This window comes from Lissotriton helveticus, chromosome 3_1 (assembly GCF_964261635.1).
Source record: "Lissotriton helveticus chromosome 3_1, aLisHel1.1, whole genome shotgun sequence".
In the NCBI taxonomy this organism is placed as follows: Eukaryota; Metazoa; Chordata; class Amphibia; order Caudata; family Salamandridae; genus Lissotriton; species Lissotriton helveticus.
In genome coordinates this window covers 1201432346-1201451302 of record NC_136061.1, presented here as the reverse complement: position 1 = coordinate 1201451302, position 18957 = coordinate 1201432346, and the positions used below count along the sequence as shown (strand labels likewise).

The window sequence follows — 18957 nt, the reverse complement described above, 5'->3', positions numbered from 1 at the left end:
GTTGTAACGCATGCCTTTACCACGCATGGGTTACAATGGAATGCAGTCACCACGCACGTCCTTTACCACGATAATACCTTTTACACGCATACTTTTACAACGATTTTCGTTATAAAAGTATGCATGTAAACGGTATTTTCATGTTAACGGATTTAAATGTACTTTTTTAATTTATCTCTCTGCTAGAACACCCACTCATTCCTCCTTACCTCTCCTCGTTTTTCCGTGGTGACGTTGTACGTCATTAAGAGGAAGCGGAAGTGTTTTTCCGTTTCCTCTTAAGACGCCGATCTCCTTCACATCTTTTTTCTCAAACAGGTGCGTCTTTTTCTTTTTAAACCCACACTTTTATTGTGTTGGGGGGAGACCCCCCCAAGTCCCCTCCTTTGTTTTTTTTTATACTTTACTACACATGCCTTTACTACGTTTTTCGTAGTAAAGGTATGCGCGGTAAAGGTTTCTCGGTGTAACCACGCATGCGTTGTAATGCATGCGTGGTTATGGTGTGCGTGGAAACGGCCGCGTTGTAGTGGCCGTTTCTCGTTATATTTGACAGTTTTCCTTTAAATAGAAATTTGACAGTCTCTTGAACTATGAATTACATACACAACACCTGCTTTATAATTGTCATAGTGTGTGCTTTGCATCCTTTATCATAATTTTTTTTTTTTGCGTGTTTACTATGCTCCCATTTTGTCTAAATTTAGTTGGCCATGGCCCAGAATTCTAAATGTGAAAGCAGGTTTTGCAGAACCATTGGATTCTGAATAATCCGCATAAAATATTACCTTAAAAGACTTTTATACATTAAACACTGTAAGATTGAATTGAAAACATAAACTATTAGCAGTATGATGAAATAAATGCAAGACAGTTGATCTTTGACCAAAGACACATTTTATACTATTTGGAGCCTGTATCAAGGACATGTCCCAACGCTAGCTTGTATTCTTATTATAATGTCCCATTAGTAACCAATTAGACATTATCAATAAACCTGCATTCACATAACAATATTCATAAACATATAAATCAACACACCACAATATGGACTGTCTCTTAGGGCTTATCAACCAACTCAATGATACATAGATTTTATGAACTGTGGGACCTTAACTATTCAGCCCTGCTTAGATGTGAGCCTTTGCTTGCTTGTATCTAATCATACTCTGGAACAGGTTTTAACACAATCACTATCTTTCTGATCATACTATGTCATAATTAATGGTAGAATGAACATCCCTACTGCAGATCAGCACAAGACTGAGTAGGGCTTAGCTTTCGATAAGAGATAATGAAAATTCCCCAAGGTGAGTAAAGAGTAGCAGGGGCGGAGTAATCGGTACCAGGGTGGGTGAGTAATAGCATGTGAGGATCAGTCACTCAGCCAAGAGTTTGTGTATAGACGCCATGTTGTGCAAAGTCTATACACATGCAAGGCACAAAAAGAGCCACCCAAAGGCAAAACCACAGGTGCACAGGCCTTCCAAGGGCAGAAGGCCCCTTTGTCTGCCTCTACTCTGCTAAAGGTGGATCCCACTCCTAGGCAACTGGCCACCTGTAATTTACGACTACACTTTGGAACAAAAAATAAAAAAATAAGGGGCATATTATCAAGAACATGCGATACTGCCGCTAAAGCGGTGATAATGGGCTTGATAATATGCCCTTGTGAATTCCCATAGCAGCCCAGGTTAACGCCAGAACCTGGGCTGCTATGGGAATTCACAAGGGTCTATTATCAAGCCCATTATTGCCGCTTTAGCGGCAGTTTCCTGCCGATAAAGTGGCGACAATTGTATCGCCTTTTCTTTATAATATGCCCCTAAGAAAATACAATATTGGCATGCAGGTCCTTCAGACCAACATGACTAAGCCAGTGGTGATATATTAGATTGAAAATGTGCACTTTTTGAGAATATCAGTGTGCACTTCCCCTTCTCAGTCATGCATCCTGCTTACAGCTATAGGGATTTCAGCTTTGTACTCAGTTTACCAGTAAGCTTGCTGCATCACTAACATTTATGAATTTGTATCATTATTATATTTTGCTTTACTTTGGATCCTTGCGATAGAACAGACCTGACCCCAAGCACGGGCTACGTCTGTACAAATGTACCCAGACCTCCTTCGAATATGTGTGCCCAGGATCCAAACACAATGATAACAAATGATGGCAAATTCATTCTCCATCCTAATCCGCCAAGCACGATTAATTTAGCTTTTGCAAAGAGTCCAGACTTTGCATTTTTTTTATTTAGCTCAATCTTTAAGAGATTTATTTGAACCTAATTTTTCTTAAAACCAGAAATGAACTTAACATAACCTACATGATTTTCTGAAGCTAGATGTTTTACAAAGTAGAACTGTTTCAACTACATTGATTAGCGGAGTGTCTGAAACTTGTGTGTCTTATCAGCTCTTTCCTAGTTAATTCATTCTGGTTCTAGGTGCTTTTCCCATAGTCAGGGTTAGCAATAAATATTTATGTATAGCCTCACTGTGCACCGAAAAGACGCAAAGACTTATTGATATCATTTCGAACAAAGGCCTTGGCAAAGCTTTTGCTCTTTTACTGGTGTGTGTGTAAAAACAAACATTTCATCAATTATATAGCCTTTTGAAGATTGGAAGAGAAAATAAACTTTACAAAGCATGCCAACAAGTTTAGGCTCATAAACAATGTTCAGAAATAAAACAAATACAGGCAAAACATCTGCATTACCAGTGAATGCAACCAACACAGCCATTAGCGGACAAAAACCACAAGAATAGATGTGCTACCACACAAGTGAAAATAAAACAGACAGTAGAATGTTAATGAGGGAACACCTTTAGTGAAAGTGATTGATTACATAACACAATAACAAGTGAACTACAGAAACAATGCAGTGGACGCTCCATAAAGGTTGCAGTGAGGTGCATGCCCTAAGTGCAAGTGACAAAACGGATGCTATAAACTGACACACAAGGAAGGGATGGGTTTAATATAGCATACAACATGAACAGGACACAGGTATCCCACCTATTTACATGTGCCCAAACTTTCCATTATAAGTTCTGGGGAATATTTATCTGTCAGAGTAAGGAAGCTGGAATGTTCAGCAGGTCTTCTATCCACTGCACAGGACATATCTGCCTCTGACATGAAACAAATCAATGAAATACAGGCCACAAGAAACACATGCAGAGATCCACATGAGCATGTAGGCGCTGCACTGATTCACTGAAAGCAAAGCTCATGTTTGGCCATGGAAGAGGCCCCCAGTACTACCCAGTGGGACAAGCTACCATACAGCCTCAATGGAGCGGCGTAGGGTGTTTTGTCACACCACACCGGTTTATCGGTTGCTACATGGCTGATGTAGACTGCAAAGTCATCCGCACACCTGTATGGAAGAAAAAGAGACATGAGGTAGTTAAATACAAGGCAAATACATTTTGTAGCAGCAGCACAGCACACATCTATACTAGCCAAGTTCAACCATTATTCTCACCTCTATCATTGGCTCTCGCAGTCGCAGATGAGTACGTGCGGTGTACTGACAGATGTTCATAGTGGTAGAAAGAGAATCCACGCAGCCATGGTAATAATGGGCAAATATTGCTCTGCAAATTGTAATGATGGATCTGGTGGCCTGATGCAGGATTTCCAAGCACCATCTCCACCAAAGTAGCATTGTGGTAGGTTACGTCACACGCTGCTTCCCTCAGACTGGTACCGTGTTCCCATTCGTAGGTAACTGTGTTGGGATGCCTGAGGCTTGCACGTGTGACAGCACCTTGTAAGGCTAGGAGCACCGCATGGGTTCTAGGATTCCTGCATGTGACACAGCAAACAGCCATTTCAGTGTGCACCGCTCAGCTTTCGTTGTCTCTACTGCTTCTGTAGTTATACCGCAAAGATGTAGCGATGCTGTCAAGATCATCATAATCCAGAATCAGCACTTTTAGGAGTTGTGCATCATCAGCGATTCAGCATATAAATTCAATCCACAGGTCAGCACCTGGTGACACTGCTTCAGTCCATAGGTACTTTTTTGTTTTTAGTTATGTCAGCTTGTCGGTCTTACATGTGATTGATTCCCTGAATGTCCTGAATCTTTTAAGAGGAGTTTTGCAGTTTCCTGAGATCTTTAATTGCGCTGTTCAGTTTACTGTGGCCTTTGTGCACTTTTGTTATGATGACTTCGCAAATAATGCATTTAAGTGTATATATTTCAGACTCTCTATTGATCTTTGCAAGTGCACAACATGGATGATGATAATACAGCAGGTCCATTTTTTAACTGCAGTGAGTTGTAGATATCTATCTGAGCCCACGAAGTAGCCATCTTTATGCAGGTTCAGTATCAGCATCTTTGCAGGGCAGATGTTTTGATTTGGTCTTTGTCAAACTGGTTTTGGTCATGTAGTTGAACAGGGTATGCTGGAGTGTCGAACCACCAAGGTCTCTTCCTTGTTTGAGTGTTCCGTCAGCGCGCATTCTGCCTGTGGTGGTGTTGTCGCCTACCTCAATAGTGGAACGGCTTTTTTTAGACTTTCTCCCACAAATAGATTTAGCATATGTCATCCCAAGGTTTTATTCAATAGAACTATTTATGTACATACTGTTTAGAAATAAAATAAAAATAAAAAATATAGTATTTTAATAAGATTTTTCTTGATGTTTTACACTATATTGTGTTTATTGGTGAAACATTCTTTTGCCTTATCACCGAATTTACAGTATTTTGATTTAAGGCACTGACAAGTTCATTATCAATAGATGTTCATTTCAAGTATCTTTATGAAAAGGTTTTTTGGAAGAGGCATAGATATTGCAATGACGAGTTATGGCACTGTCTTGCATTTCATGTATTTGGAGGCAACCAAGAGGTGACTTGAGTGTAATTCAAAACAAAAAATGTACATAAATATATACATTTAATTTATTTAAGGATCTCTGAGCTTTCTCCTCAATTAAACTGGGGTGGCTGGACCTTGTGGAGTTACACTCTACGGAATTCCACAGAGTAACATAAAATCTTTGCGAGATGCCGCGGAGTTCCACAAGCAGGCGGATTCCAGCATGTCGCTCTGCTGGTGCTGATTTTTAGCAGCGGGGGCTTGTTCCATGCTGCAAAAGCAGCGCAAAAGGCACCACATGGCGCGCCAGAGGGCACTGCTTCTTTGCTGTACCTTGAGAAGATTTCCTACTCGGGTGGCAGCTTTCTAACCGCAAACAGTTGCGACTGCCCATGTTGAGAAAATCTTGCCAGGTACTGTCCTAGCGCCTGAAAATAATGCTACAGGATGCAAATTCTCGTTCGAGCTTGCCAACTTACTGCTGGCGAGCCACGCACGAGAAAAAACTTGTCACACGGCGGTTGGCGGAGTTTTGCTGGAACTCCACGTTACAACACGGACTGGGAAAACTTTGAGAAGTCCACCAGCGGAGCAGGATTTATCGCCCACCCCTAACCTCTGGTGCGATTAAAGGAGCGATTTAACTCCATTGTCCAAGGAAAGACACCTCAGCATTTTACTTTAATTTTACAATTGCTTCTTTTTCCACCCCTTGTGTTGTTACTTGAAAGCTGAACACAGTTAAAAACAAGCACTGACAAAGCCAGTTGTTCCCACCTATGACACTTATTGTCTTTGCCAATGTTTTCTCAAGCCAGATGCCTGCCGTAAAGGTGCATGAATGGGTGACATTTCCATTTTGGACTAGATTTTCTACTAAAAAGCATTCTAAGATGGTGGTCGTGTAAAAGTGTAAGTGTGTGTGAGAGAGAGAAAATTGCCTCTCATGCACAGCAATGCATGGTCCTGACGCCTCAGTAGAAGGATATAACGTATCCAATTAAAACACAGTGACACCAAATGCTACTTGGGCAGCAAAAAAACAAGAATAAGGAGGAAAGCCACCCACACCAAAGAGCAGGACACTGAGATCTCCAAGAAAGTCATTGAATCATGAGCAAGTGGTAGACCCCGAGTCTACTCTAAAGGGCTAATTTATGAGAGGCCTGAGCCACTGAAGCGTCACTTTGTTTTACGCTCTGTCAATCATATTTATGAGGTGAACCAAAGCCATCCCGTGCGACTTTGCTCGACTTCGTAGATATGTATTAAGACAAAGCAGAGCAAGTTGCTGCATTGCCTTACTCTGTGTCAAGAAGGTGTTCAATGAGCGCTGCGGTAGGTGTTTCCGAACAACACCCATGGATTCTGACCAGGGCTCGAAAAATCAAAAAATTGGTACTAGTCCTGCAGGTCTAGTACCTTGAAAAATCTCCTCGACCTAACTGAAACCTACTTGACCTCTGTCTCTGAAAGCGGAGCAAATGTGACAAGATAACAAGATTGAAAGGCATCTTTATTGTTCATTCACTTTGTGAGCAATAAAAATGCTTTTAAATCTTGTTATCTTGTCACATTTGCTTCATTTTCAAAGACAGAGGACAAAAGTTAGTTTGTTTTCCTACTCGCCAGAAAGGGCGAGTAGGACCTAAAAATAGCTTGTCCTCATTAATTCTACCTCGCAAATGCGAGCGGGCGAGTGGATCTTGTCGAGCCCTGCTGATGCTGCCCAGACTTAATTATATAAACCTGGGGCAGTGCCAAAACCTTACACCTCCCCGGAGCAGGCGTAACAAGAAGTAATATTTTTATTTCTCCTTGTTTTTCCTCTTTTCATGTGTGCTGCAGAATACAGCACGCATAAGAAGGGGAAAACACCTCTAGCGTTTGTTTTGGTGCAGGAAGGGCCCACTTCCTGCACCAAAACAATCCTCCCTGCAAGGGAGGCACCCACTCACCATGGTGCAAGGGTACCTACATTGGTGCTAGGCAGCAAATTGTAAATATGGTGCATTCCTGCCCTTTCACATTGGCGTAGGGTAGCGCAGCAAAACGAATTGCAGCGCTGCCCTACGCCAATTTCTCATAAATGAGGCACGCTGCCTAAGTTGTTTGTACTACTAGGCCTGTTGCCAACAGACAACTAAATCTGTCTGCAGACAAAAAAACTGGCCGTTAGCGAGACCTAAACATCATTACTTTTGCAGATACAGATGCAAACAAATATAGAAAATGCTCCTTTCTGGCTACCTTTTCTTCCATGCTTAGTTGCATTTGAAGATATGTCAATGTGAAGTTGGTAAATTTGGCTTTTGCGTACATAGTTAAGATTTTTGTCAAAATACATTGCCAACGTTATGAATTTTTGGAATTTGGTGCAGTTTAAACAAGCCTTTTTAATGCAATCGGTCTCGCCTTTGGAACCTTATAGGTTTTTTGGCTATGCAGCATATTATCCTTTGTGCTAAGAAACGTCAGAAAGACAGATTTCTTTTTGAGCCCATGATAAAACTGTTAAAAAGCCAAACTACAAGGCACACAATACAGCAAGCACATGGTTGGTTCTGGGCAATTCACTAAATCTCCCTGTGCCTACCAAATAATGAATGTGTCCTTGAGTAACGTAACGGGTGACCTTCGGGTCCGGTTTGCACTATTATAACTACAAAAAAAAACAACGCCTGACCTGCAATAGCCAGATGGGAGGAGGGAAGAGAGGCTATCACACGCTGAACTGTGTGATTGCCAACCAAAATGCTCTCTGTGTGAAATCGCTGGAAAGAGAGTTAAACACACAAAGGAGGGACTTTTAATGAAATGCACCAATAAGAAGCCAGCATTTCTGAATGCCACAGATAGTAACCATTGGCAATCAGTGGGTTTGCCAAATCCCACAGTCGCGATATAACAGGTCAATCGAAGCTCAACCTAAAATCATAATGGGTGAAAATGTACCACAAAATACTGCTATATGAAAGAAAAAATATATCTTATTCCCAGCTAATTCTCCAGCGAAAAATTGATATTTTGAGGAAAATCTAACACAAAACCTTTTGAGGAGCAAATATCACTCACAAATGCAATTGAGCACAGACTAAAAAGGCCAAAATTATGAGAAAATTATTTTTATTTTGTCACTTTAGGAAAACTTCAGTGGTGGGCTTTTAATTCTGCACACCCTCTGTTTTGAAATGTTTCATTAGGGCGACTGGAATAATTCATTTTCCAGAAGCCTCCTTCATGTCTCTGAAGACTTCATTTATATCTTACAGTTCCATAGTAGGGCAACATGCAACAACATAGTGATGCTTAACAAACCTCGGTCATTCTTCTTCCCCGTTTTTTACAACTTCTAACTCTGCCTCAGCACCTTTGGTTTATGATTTTCCTTATTTGCATTTGACTTGAATTTTTGTTGCGAACTGTAAATCGCATGTTTATGGAAATGACTGTTTAAAAGTCTCTATATTCTGCTTTTAGTGATTGGGGCATTTTGGGCATTTTAATTTAGGCAGTGGCATAGCAAGGGTGGTGTTTTGGAAACTGCGGAGGTGAGCAAGTCGTGTCTGTGGACAACCACCAGCACCCAGAGAACAAGTCATCCGTCGGCCACCAGATCCCCCCCCCTCAAGCTCCCCTCGCCGCCCCGTGTGACAGTAGGTCTAGCTACGCCACTGCATTTAGGTTTAAATGTTTTCATCACGTAGAACACAGACAAAAAGGCACACTGTATGTGCTAGAAATACTTGTTACAAAGCATGAAACAAGAAAACACATTTGCGACTAGTTGCTTACCAAGCACATATCCCCAACACATATTCAACTAATATACTACAATTTTAAGCTGACAAACAGCTCGGTTTTACAAACACAACATATCCCCACCAAGTGGGAGACAAGTAGAGTATATATAAGAATAGGTCAATAGGAAGGAAAGGGGCAGGGAGATGGAACAAGGGAAAATGGGAAGCTGAAGGGGGCAAGCAGAGGTATCACGTTCCCATAGAGCTTATGCACAAAAGCAAAAAAAGAGAACACATACAACTGATGTTCTCTAGCACTCAACACCGCCATTCATGAGGCAATGATGAGAATCAAACTATGCACTGGACGAGAGTGGTCCATTTACAGAAAACAATTGTTACCAACAACAGTCGCTTATGACCAACCTATGGATGTGCTGGCCTTGACACCTTCATGGAAGCATCGTGTAGATGCAACGCATGAGAAAATATACGAGGGGTTTTCTTGAGACACATTCAGCTTTGCGGGTATGAAAGAGTCTGCAGTGCACCCAGGGCCAACCATTTTTTCTTCAGGGTCAACATTTGATGCTTCTATTTCTCAGTGTCAACTTTAAAGTCAGGCAAAATAAGGATCCGCCTGCTGTAAGTCAAGTTTTGTTTCGAGATTTGCCCATCTTGAATATTGTCTGTAGCACCCACTTTTGGGGAGAATTTGTAAGCCCACAGCACCACAAAGGAGCTGGGGTCGAGGCAGGAGTGAAATGATCCATGAACAGCATTAGCAAAGCCAACAGGTCTCACCTGTGCAAGAGCTATTGGCTTTGCCAATGTGCTTTAGCTATGATGTACACCAATGTGGCTGCCGTTCAGCATGGCTAATAGTTAATGGTGTGGAGTGTAGTAGAGTGGAGTGGCAGAGAGTATTGTGTATTGGAATGGCATAGAGTGAAGTCACGTAGAGTGACAGAGTAGCGTGGACAGGTGCAGTGTGCATTGGCGTTGAGGGGGGCGGCATAGAATTCAGAACCATACAATGCAGCATCATAGAAGAGAGTTGCATAGTAGAGTTCAGCGGCGTAGAGTGGAGTGGTGCAGAGTGCAGTGGTGCAGAGTAGAGCAGAGTGGAACATAGTGCAGTGGCATAAAGTGATGCAGAGTAGGGTGGCGTAGAGTGGTACAGAGTAGAATACAGTGCCGTAAAGTGCAGTGGCATAGAGTGCAGTGGTGTAGAGTGCACTACCATAGAATGTAGTAGTGCAGAGTACAATGGCGTATAGTGCCGTGTTGCAGAGTAGTATCATGGATTGCAGTGGTGTATAGAGATGTAGATTGAAGTGGCATAGACTGGTGTTGAGTAGAGTGGCATAGAATGCAGTGGCATTGAGTACAGTGGTGTAGAGTAGAGTGCAGTGACATGGAGCGGCGTAGAGTGGAGTGGACTGGTGTGGTGTGCGTTGGTGTAGAGTGTTGCAGAGTGTAGTGGCTCTGAGTGTTGTAGAATATAGCGATGTAGAGTGCAGTGATAGGGATTGCAGCTGCACTGAATCCAACTGCGTACAATGAATCATCATAGAATGCATTGGTGCATTGTGGAGTGGTGCAGAGTAGAGTGCCGCTCTGTGGAAGGGAGTATGTATGGTGTAGTAGCACACTGCCGTACAGACAACACATTTTTTATTGAAATGCCCATTACATTTGTATTGACATACAGTTTTACTCATAAAACTACACAGCTCACAAATGATAATGTGTGGAAATGGCATCATCCAGTGTAACTATTTGTTTTTATCATATTCAAGTATTTGTTTGTAACACACTTCTGAATTAACAAAAGATGTGCTTTCGTGTGTGTTTCTAAGCCAGATATATTCTGACATTCTTGCACAGTTCATTTAAATGTTGTTGTGTACTTGAAAAAAAACCTTTCCTACCTCCAGTATCCAGCAAGATTGTCACATAAATCCTGTTACTTTGTAAGTCAGAGAAAGCTCCCTTGGAATACAGAGCCTGACATTTGACCTCGGTCTTTGCATGCACAGCAAATGTGACAAGATACAAAAAATATAAAAAGAATACAAAGGAAGTTGATGTGAAAAGGCTTTGCTCCTTGGGAAGGATGAACTCACCCTGGACAGCCGAAAACACGCAAAGCTAGCAAATAGCCAGAAAATGTGAGTTACAAATCATAAAACTAATGGTAAGCAACTGGCAGAATGCATTCCTAGGAAAGCTTTCTGAAATTCAACGAGATGTCTTTAGCATACCAGACAGCGCAGCTGTTTGGTATGCTTTGACATCGAAAGAACTCATGAGCCCTCTTTTGACTTTCTTGGTGGTTACGGAAGGAGACCCTAGTATGAGGAGACTGGCAGTGCTACACCTGTTTCCATGACTTCCATTTTACTGTTGATAAGTGTCACAGCATTTCATTATGACAGATCATCAACACACACAATACCGAACTTGCAGTCTCTGATTTCTCTTACACCACCTTCATTCATATCGCCATGCTTGAAATCTCCACTTCTGCTCTTAAACCCCTGGACTTCATCCCCTCTGGCCTCACCACCACCTCTAACAGAGACTTCTCCCCTTTATCCAATTTCTTCATCATAGAGTCTAACATTTCCCATCATTTTCTTCTTTTGCCTTTAGTAGATTACCACTTAAATTGTCCCTGAGACAAGAAAAATTCCTGTTTATCAATTTAAGTATTTACATGTCACTCCACTCTAGCTTCAAGGCCTGTTGCATTCATATTGCTGCACGGCTTATTCAGGCCCCAGCTTCACATGCTCTCTGACTGGTAACACCTACCGCTGCTGCCACCACTGCCAAGAAAACCTCTGTGTCAGCTCCAGTTATGTCATCTCTCAACACTGCACAAAGAAAGGGGACCTGTGCAGCAATAACTTAGTCTCTTCTTGGTGGAGGTCCCCCTATCACTGACAGCGCTTGTGACTACAAAGCTCTATTTGTGCAGCACCAGCAAGGTTGGTTTTGGTCACCAACTCAAGGCCCCTTTGCGCCACCACTTTCTCAGTTAACTCAGCACAGCTAACACTGCTCTACTGCTCACTATGCCTCCACTAGTTCTCAGAAAAATCTCCATCCCAGGGCCAAGTTCCACAAGCAGCAGAGCGCAGCTCATCATCAGAACCAAAACAGCAGCTGTGCAGCTTGCTGAATGGCTTTGTCCCACTATCCATTAAAAGGCATCTACCAATGTATATTTTCTACAATTCTCAAATTGTACTTCAATCCCCATTATGGCTTCTTCTTTCACAGAGCATGTTCGCATGGTAATAATTACAATTCATTGGACGTGGACACTATTGAAATTGACTTAAAAATGCCAGCATCTATGAAACAGAACAGAGAAAACAATCCCCATATTTAAAGCAGAGGGGTCATGTAGAACACATTCTGAACAGATCAGACTGACATAACTCATAACACATTTAGGCTCAAATGTCCTGTTCTGGAACCTTATAAATTGCAACTAGTATAATATATTTGTTTTTAATATAGCCTTATAGCCCGCCGTAGAGGGCTATATCTGCTATTAAAGGCCCTCTCCAGCGTTAAAGGCCCGTGCCGAAGGCGAGGGCCTTGAACAAGGGAGAGGGACTTTAATAGCCGGTATAGCCCAGCTGCGAAGGGCTATAAGGCTATAGAATATTCTGCCACTAAAGGGTAGAATGTTCTTACAAAAAAGAACAAAGCCTTATGGGAGCGTGAGGGGATTGGAATCCCCTCAGACTCCTTGAAGCCTTTGTTCACAGCCAGAGCTGTGAACAAAGAATCATTGGAATGTTGGAGCTCCAGGCTTATACCAGCCATTATAAGCCCGGAACACTCCATTGTTTTCAAAGGAGCTCCCAGCATTCCAATGTTCTAATAATAGGGGAATGATAATCTGTTGATGGATAACTGAGAAAAGACCTACTTGATGTCCAATATAAGGCCCTTTGCACCATATCTGCCAAACTGTAGACGTCCAAGGTCCTCAAGTCCTATCTATCGAGGAAATCTGTCCTTGTATTTTATCCCAAAAATCTACACAACTAGTTACTTAACCACCTCCAAGCTGCTTAATGCTGTAAGAGGCGTGTGCTATAGTCCTCTTCAAACACAAACATCTAAACACTGGATCTGGTTTTCAAAGATTACATTGGAGTGGATTAAATTTCACCCCAGGTTGAGTGGGAAGGTTGAGCCACATGTAAACGTGCAGTCTCAAGCTCAAAATAACATATTGTTAATATCAAAACTACTGGGAGAGGAGTTGGCCTAACGGCTAGGGTGGTCGACCTCGAATCTGGGAAACTGGGTTTGAGTCTCTGCAATGACATTGAACATCCTATGATTCTGGGAAAATCACGTAATCTCCCCGTGCCTAACAAAAAATGAATGTGTCCTCTTGCAATGCAACTGGTACTACGTAAGCGCTCTGATACCCGATTTGGGTCAAGTTCGCGCTATATAAAATTCTGTAAAATAAAATTGAAAAAATCCTTAATATCCACATAAAGAATTAATTCCATGGGTGTGCCCACTGGAAATTGGCTAAACTAAGGAGTCGGGACAATTAGGCCAGTGGAAGAGATACAGTACCACCAACTTTAAGATTACCAATTTTCTGATCTTAAATTTAGCTGTGAGGGGGCTTGCTTAACTGGTTTGGCCTAAATATTCTAACCAATGCAGAGAGGGTTCTTTTCAATACCTTGAAAGTGTCACATTTGGTGAAGGGCCAAATCTTGGTTAAGTACATCCTCAAGTTAGCCAATTTATCTTATGACTATTGTTTAAAAGAAATCATTGTTAGCTCATGAAAAGTTCCTTAAATGTATGCAAAAAGATAAATCAGTGAGTTAACAGCGATGACTTTTATATGTGACTGACAATTCGCAAGTTCATAATTAAAGTGGGAGAGGTGTGGCGCCGCGGCCAGGGTGACTGACGCTGGAATCTGGGGACCACGGTTCGATCCCCGGCTCCGGCGGCAGGTTAGCCCAGCACCATGTGACTCTGGGCAATAGCTCGCTTAATCTTCCCGACGGCCCCCCAGCGCCTAGAGACCCTAACGGGTGATTGTGCGCTATACAAATGTGGATTATTATTATTATTATTATTATAATTAGGGAAGGTCACCTCGGCCCTTCGTCCACCCGCAGAAAATAACTTCAGTACCATTGCATTGCACAGCAGCTGTTGTGTAAATCAGTTAAAAACTGCGAAACGTCCTGATAAGTGCTACGCAAAAATAAAGTAATAACTTGAACTGATTAGCAGTGGTAAAGCGCTCAGAGTCCTAAGGCCAACAAAAAGAATTCAGCAAAAAGAGGAGGAGGAAGGCAAAACGTCTGGGGTAACTGCAAAACTGGCCATTCCAACAAGTATAAATTTGTAGAGCTGTAATTTCTGTTAGCAAAAACAACAAATAGTGATGCGCTGGTTTTCTCCCAAAGGCCCCACTAAAAAGGTATGGGTAAAGGAAATGCTAGAATCAGTCATAGCTGAAGAACCACACATATATGAGGCCATGAAGGACGGTTGTTAGGGAGGAGCTTGTGGCACAAAGCAAACACAAGGAGATGATGGATGGAGCGCTAAAACTTTTCAGACATTTACCCCCAGTCACAGATCTGGGTTGAATCCTTCATCGTTCTTTAGCTCACTTTGCCACCTCAGTTCAGACCCAGCCAGTTCTTAATTTGTAAAATATTAAGTGCCAGGACTCTGACCAGGAGGCCACTGCAGCTTGCTCCACCTATCGCCCTTTCATCGCTGCCAACACAACAACTAACCATCGCTCTCGCATGTAAATGCAACAGTTCAGATTATTCCAGGTCCCCAAAGCTAAAGGAATGGCTGGTGAGGCAGGTTTTAGCAATTTTAATGCATATTGTATTCCTAAACTACCGTTGTTCTGCTCATCTCTAAATTAGATGAGCAGCGCCACCATGTGGTGGACTGTTCTAAGTATGGTGTTGACAAGAAGCACCAGAAACCAATTAAGTGCCGGTGCTTTGCACCGGAAAGCCCCGGCTCAAAATAAGCACTGGAACCAGCCATATGCAAATCACTCTTGACCCTGCTCCTCATGGGAACAGTCCAGCCGGAACTGCCAAGCCAGGTCTTCCCTGGACCGAAAACAAGCATTCTGGGACTGCTTTCGAGGTAACACCCCTCATCGGCTAAGCTAGCTTGAATCCAGTGGCAAAGTGAGCAAGGGACCCACGTCTTGGCATACACTGCCAACTTAGGGCGAACAAAGCAAACACAAGGACATGATGGACGGAGTGCTGAAACTTTTCAGACACTCACACCCTGTCACAGATCTGGTTTGGATCCAACATCGTTCTTTAGCTCACTTCAACACCCCAGTTCAGACACAGCCATATGCAAATCAGTCTTGACCCGGTTCCTCATGGGAACAATCCAGCCCGAACTGCCAAGCCAGGTGTTCCCTGGACTGGAAAGAAGCATCCTGGACCGGAAACAAGCATCCTGGGACCGGTTTCGGTGTAGCACCCCTCATCAGCCAGGCTAGCTTGAATCCATTGGCAAAGTGAACAAGGGATGTGGGCCAACATGACAAGTTCATTGGCAGAGGTCACAGATGGAGATATCCATAATTACACGACAGAGTGGTTTTGTGGTTGAATATTTAGTTTAATCTGTATCCATAAAATGATAAAGATTAAAAAGAAAAAGGTCTTAGTACTCAGGAACTTCGGAGAGAGTACCAAGGGGTGGCTCCCAAAACTTGAACATTACCAATGGTCAGATGCGGGTGTGATGAGGGAGCTAACGGCTCAACTGTAAGGGGCTTTGGGGATATAAGAGGCGGCCTTTCCACGGGGGGAGTATCGAATCATGGGGTCATGTCGCAGGTTATTGATGAGTCATTTGCCCACCACTCTAGTGCGTAAGAGGAGCGGACTATATAGCAAAATATTCGCTATAATGCCTGAGGGGGAGGGAAGGGACCGTGGATACGCATATGAAAGAGTTTGATACTATAGAGTGACTATAGAGGGACAGCACAAATCCGTCCTAGGAGAATGGTGGAGGGAGGGAAGTCTTGTTGAGTTTTTCTGCAACTGATGTAAGCACTGTACAATTGGTTTGCGTGCTATATTTGCTGCACGCAGAGCATTTGGTAATAAAAAGAAGTTTAAAAAAAATACTCAGGAATTTCCATGCCACAGATTTAACAAGACTTTTACCCCTCAAAATATTTTCTAAATGAGGGTAGTAGAAACGCCGAAAACAGTACAGTTCTTTTGTCTGTCACCAGTAGTGAACATTAGATTTTGAAGTACGAGTATTTTGTTCTCTATATTTCAAAGTGTGTTGCAAATAAAATACCAAGAGTAAAATGTCAGGTGCATTTTCCCGAATGCTTAAACCTTCATGGTTAAAATATAGAAGCAGTGTTGTATCTAGAGGTGTTTTAAAAAGTGGGGCAGACAATAGGCCACAGATAAAACTGGTTGGGCTACTTCCAAAGGGGCAATCGTGAACAGTGTGCGTATGTGTCTGCATGCATATATATTATTTATAAATACGCATAGTGATGTATATATCTATATACACACACATACAAAATCATACTTCATCATTTTGAATAAACATGTAGGATTGTGCATTTCTGAAGACAATTGCTTCTTTGCAGTGAGAAGTGGTCAGCTATAATAATAATTGTGGCAAATTGTCGTGTCTCCTTTTTCTGTGACATTCAACAGCTTTGGTGGTGGGCACAAGTGGTGGGGGAGTTGCAGAGCTAATGGGTTTGGGGCACGGGCCCCATAGGGCCCCCGCTAGAGACGTCACTGTAGGAGGCTGGCTTAGTATATGGTGAACACTTATGTAAGTGTAACACCTAGCACTAATCCAGACAACCCTAATGGTGATTTTAGTGGTATTAGACAACCTTAGAAAGCTCTCTAAGTGAGAGCTGTGGAGAGAAGCCTACAGTCTTAGCCCAGAAAGAGTGTAAGGCAGCTTGTTTTACCAGAACTTAATCTTATGGTGAAGGTTAAGTGAAAAAAAAACACACAGTGTAGTTTGTATTTATTATAAGCACTGACTAACACATTGCAATATCTCCTACCCGGAGATATAACCACAATACACACAATACTTTGATAATAGAAAATGTAAGTATCACAAATACACAGTGGTCTCCAGAGGGAGACCAAACCATATACTAAAATAGTGGAATGTGAGCCAAAACTTAAGTCAGGACTGCACCCAGAAGATGTAGAAGAGCCGGGGACCAAAGGAACCACCCAAGGTAAGTACCCAAGAACCCCACGGAGGCTGTGTGCAGCGTGGGAACACGACTGTGTGTTCAATACAAATCAATGGGTAAGTCGCAGCTTCAATTTTAAAGTAGAAGGACCCATCCCAGTGGACCCTGAAGAAACCTCGTGGAAGATGGAAGGTTGGAGAGTCACTCCACCTGTGGATACCCAAGGAACTAGGATACCTACACCAGAGAAGCCAGGTGCATAGGTGCGAAGTGACATCGGAAACGGCCGTTTGACCACAATGGAGGACTTCAGTGTAGATGCTGCTGGCGAAGAAGGCTAAAGAGTCCGTGGAACCCAAAATTGGATTCAAGATGAGAGATACCTGCAAGCAGAGAAGACAGAATCTATGCCATTCAGGAGTGACCAGGAGGCATGGAAGACGAATGCCCACCGATGGGGGGGATGCAGGAGAGTTCACGGTGCCATGGAGGTTGCAACCTGTGCGGATCAGGCGATGATGTGGAAGACCAGGAGCTACTCACAAGCTGTCCCACATCAGATGTCAAGAGCCAGGGGGTCAGTGTCCAGCTGGGGCACCAACAAGCCTTGGCAACGGCAACCAATGTAGTAGTCGAAAAAGATGTGGTGTCTGGATCAGCAAAGTTCAAGTGACTCACGACGAGCAGGTATGTCAGAGTAGGCCCAGAGCAAGCAGGGGAGCCCACTGGAGCCAAAGAAAGATCGTCAAGAGATCCCATGGGCCAAAGGCAAAGGATTCGCAGGGGGGCCTCGAGCAGCTCACCAAAGAAGGAAGGCCCACGGTGCAGAGGATGCAGTGCAAGTGAAGATCTTGGCTGCAGGAGATGCTTGAGGCTGGAGCTTCTTGAAGCCAGAAGATCTCTGGTGAAGAGAGTCAACAAGCCTTGGCAACGGCAAGTCAATGCGGTGCACAGGGGTACTGCTCCAGAGGTTCCGATGAGGGATACTGGCTTCAAACTTGCTATGGAGACAATGCAGGCCCAAAGGAGTTGCAGAACCACCAATAGTGTTGCTGAGCCTTTTGGAGTCCATAGAAGCTCAGGAACTGCAGACCGGTCATCTTTGTTGCAGTACCTGCAGATGCAGGGAAGTGACTCCTTCACTTCAAGGGAGATTCCTTCGAGTGTCTAGGATGTCCACAGGCCTGAAGAAGAACCTGTATGGAGCACATGCACAGACAATGCAGAAGACTGGCAGAACGACGAGACCAGGAGCAGCAGGAGTCTTCCCAGTTGCAGTCTCAGTTGCCAAAGTGAAGTCCAGAGTGCCCAGATGTTTGAAGATGAAGTGGTTTCGGATATGAATCTTGTCCCACGATGAATCTAAGGAGCCAGCCACAGGTAAGCCCTTAAGTACCCTAAGGAAAGGGTTGAGGTGATTTAGGGGTCCCTCCCACAGGAGGGGCTGGACAGTGGGGAGGATACCCCCCTTCTCCTTTGTCCAGTTTCACGCCAGAGTGGGAGCCAACAACTCCCTGAGCTGCTTCCAACTGGAGTATGCAAGGAGAGCTCCAAATGTGCCCTTCAAAGCAGTCTACTGGTACTGAAAAACACCCCCACCCAGTCCCAATACACTAAGTCCTGTCTGGGAGGTGGTTACACATCCATGTGACAGGAAACCCAATTGTACTGCCTTCCCCTGTTCGAGCTTCGCTCAGCAGCAGGAGGGCAGAATCAAGTCTCTGGTCGGCAGCAGGCATAGGTTGCTGTCCAGGTCTAGGAGACTGGTACCGGGAGCATTGAGGGCCTCCGGTAGGAGCCTTTCAGTGCATGGAATCATACCCCCACACTGTTCACTGCTTTGGGGTATGATTCCAACATATTTGATACTAAACATGACAGGGTTCGTTATAGCCAGCTTAGAGATAGCCATTGTGTAATGCGCTTGGTCACTCTATGTATCGTAATAGCTGAAGCACTTACAACCTGGAGAATGGGCTCCGTAGGTTGTAGTGGTGTCTTGCTCATGCAGTGGCACCCTCATACTTAGAGCCAAGCACCCAGCCTTCAGGATTGAAAGGCCTGTCTTAGGGGTGCATTATAGGTTTTAAGTGCAGT

At 43.4% G+C, this 18957-nt stretch overlaps 1 protein-coding gene across 2 annotated transcripts in view; it reads right to left on the bottom strand.

Moving 5' to 3' along the window:
• LOC144823379 (uncharacterized) overlaps positions 1 to 18957 on the bottom strand; it is a 49472-nt gene that overhangs the window by 13037 nt on the left and 17478 nt on the right. The window lies entirely within an intron of this gene.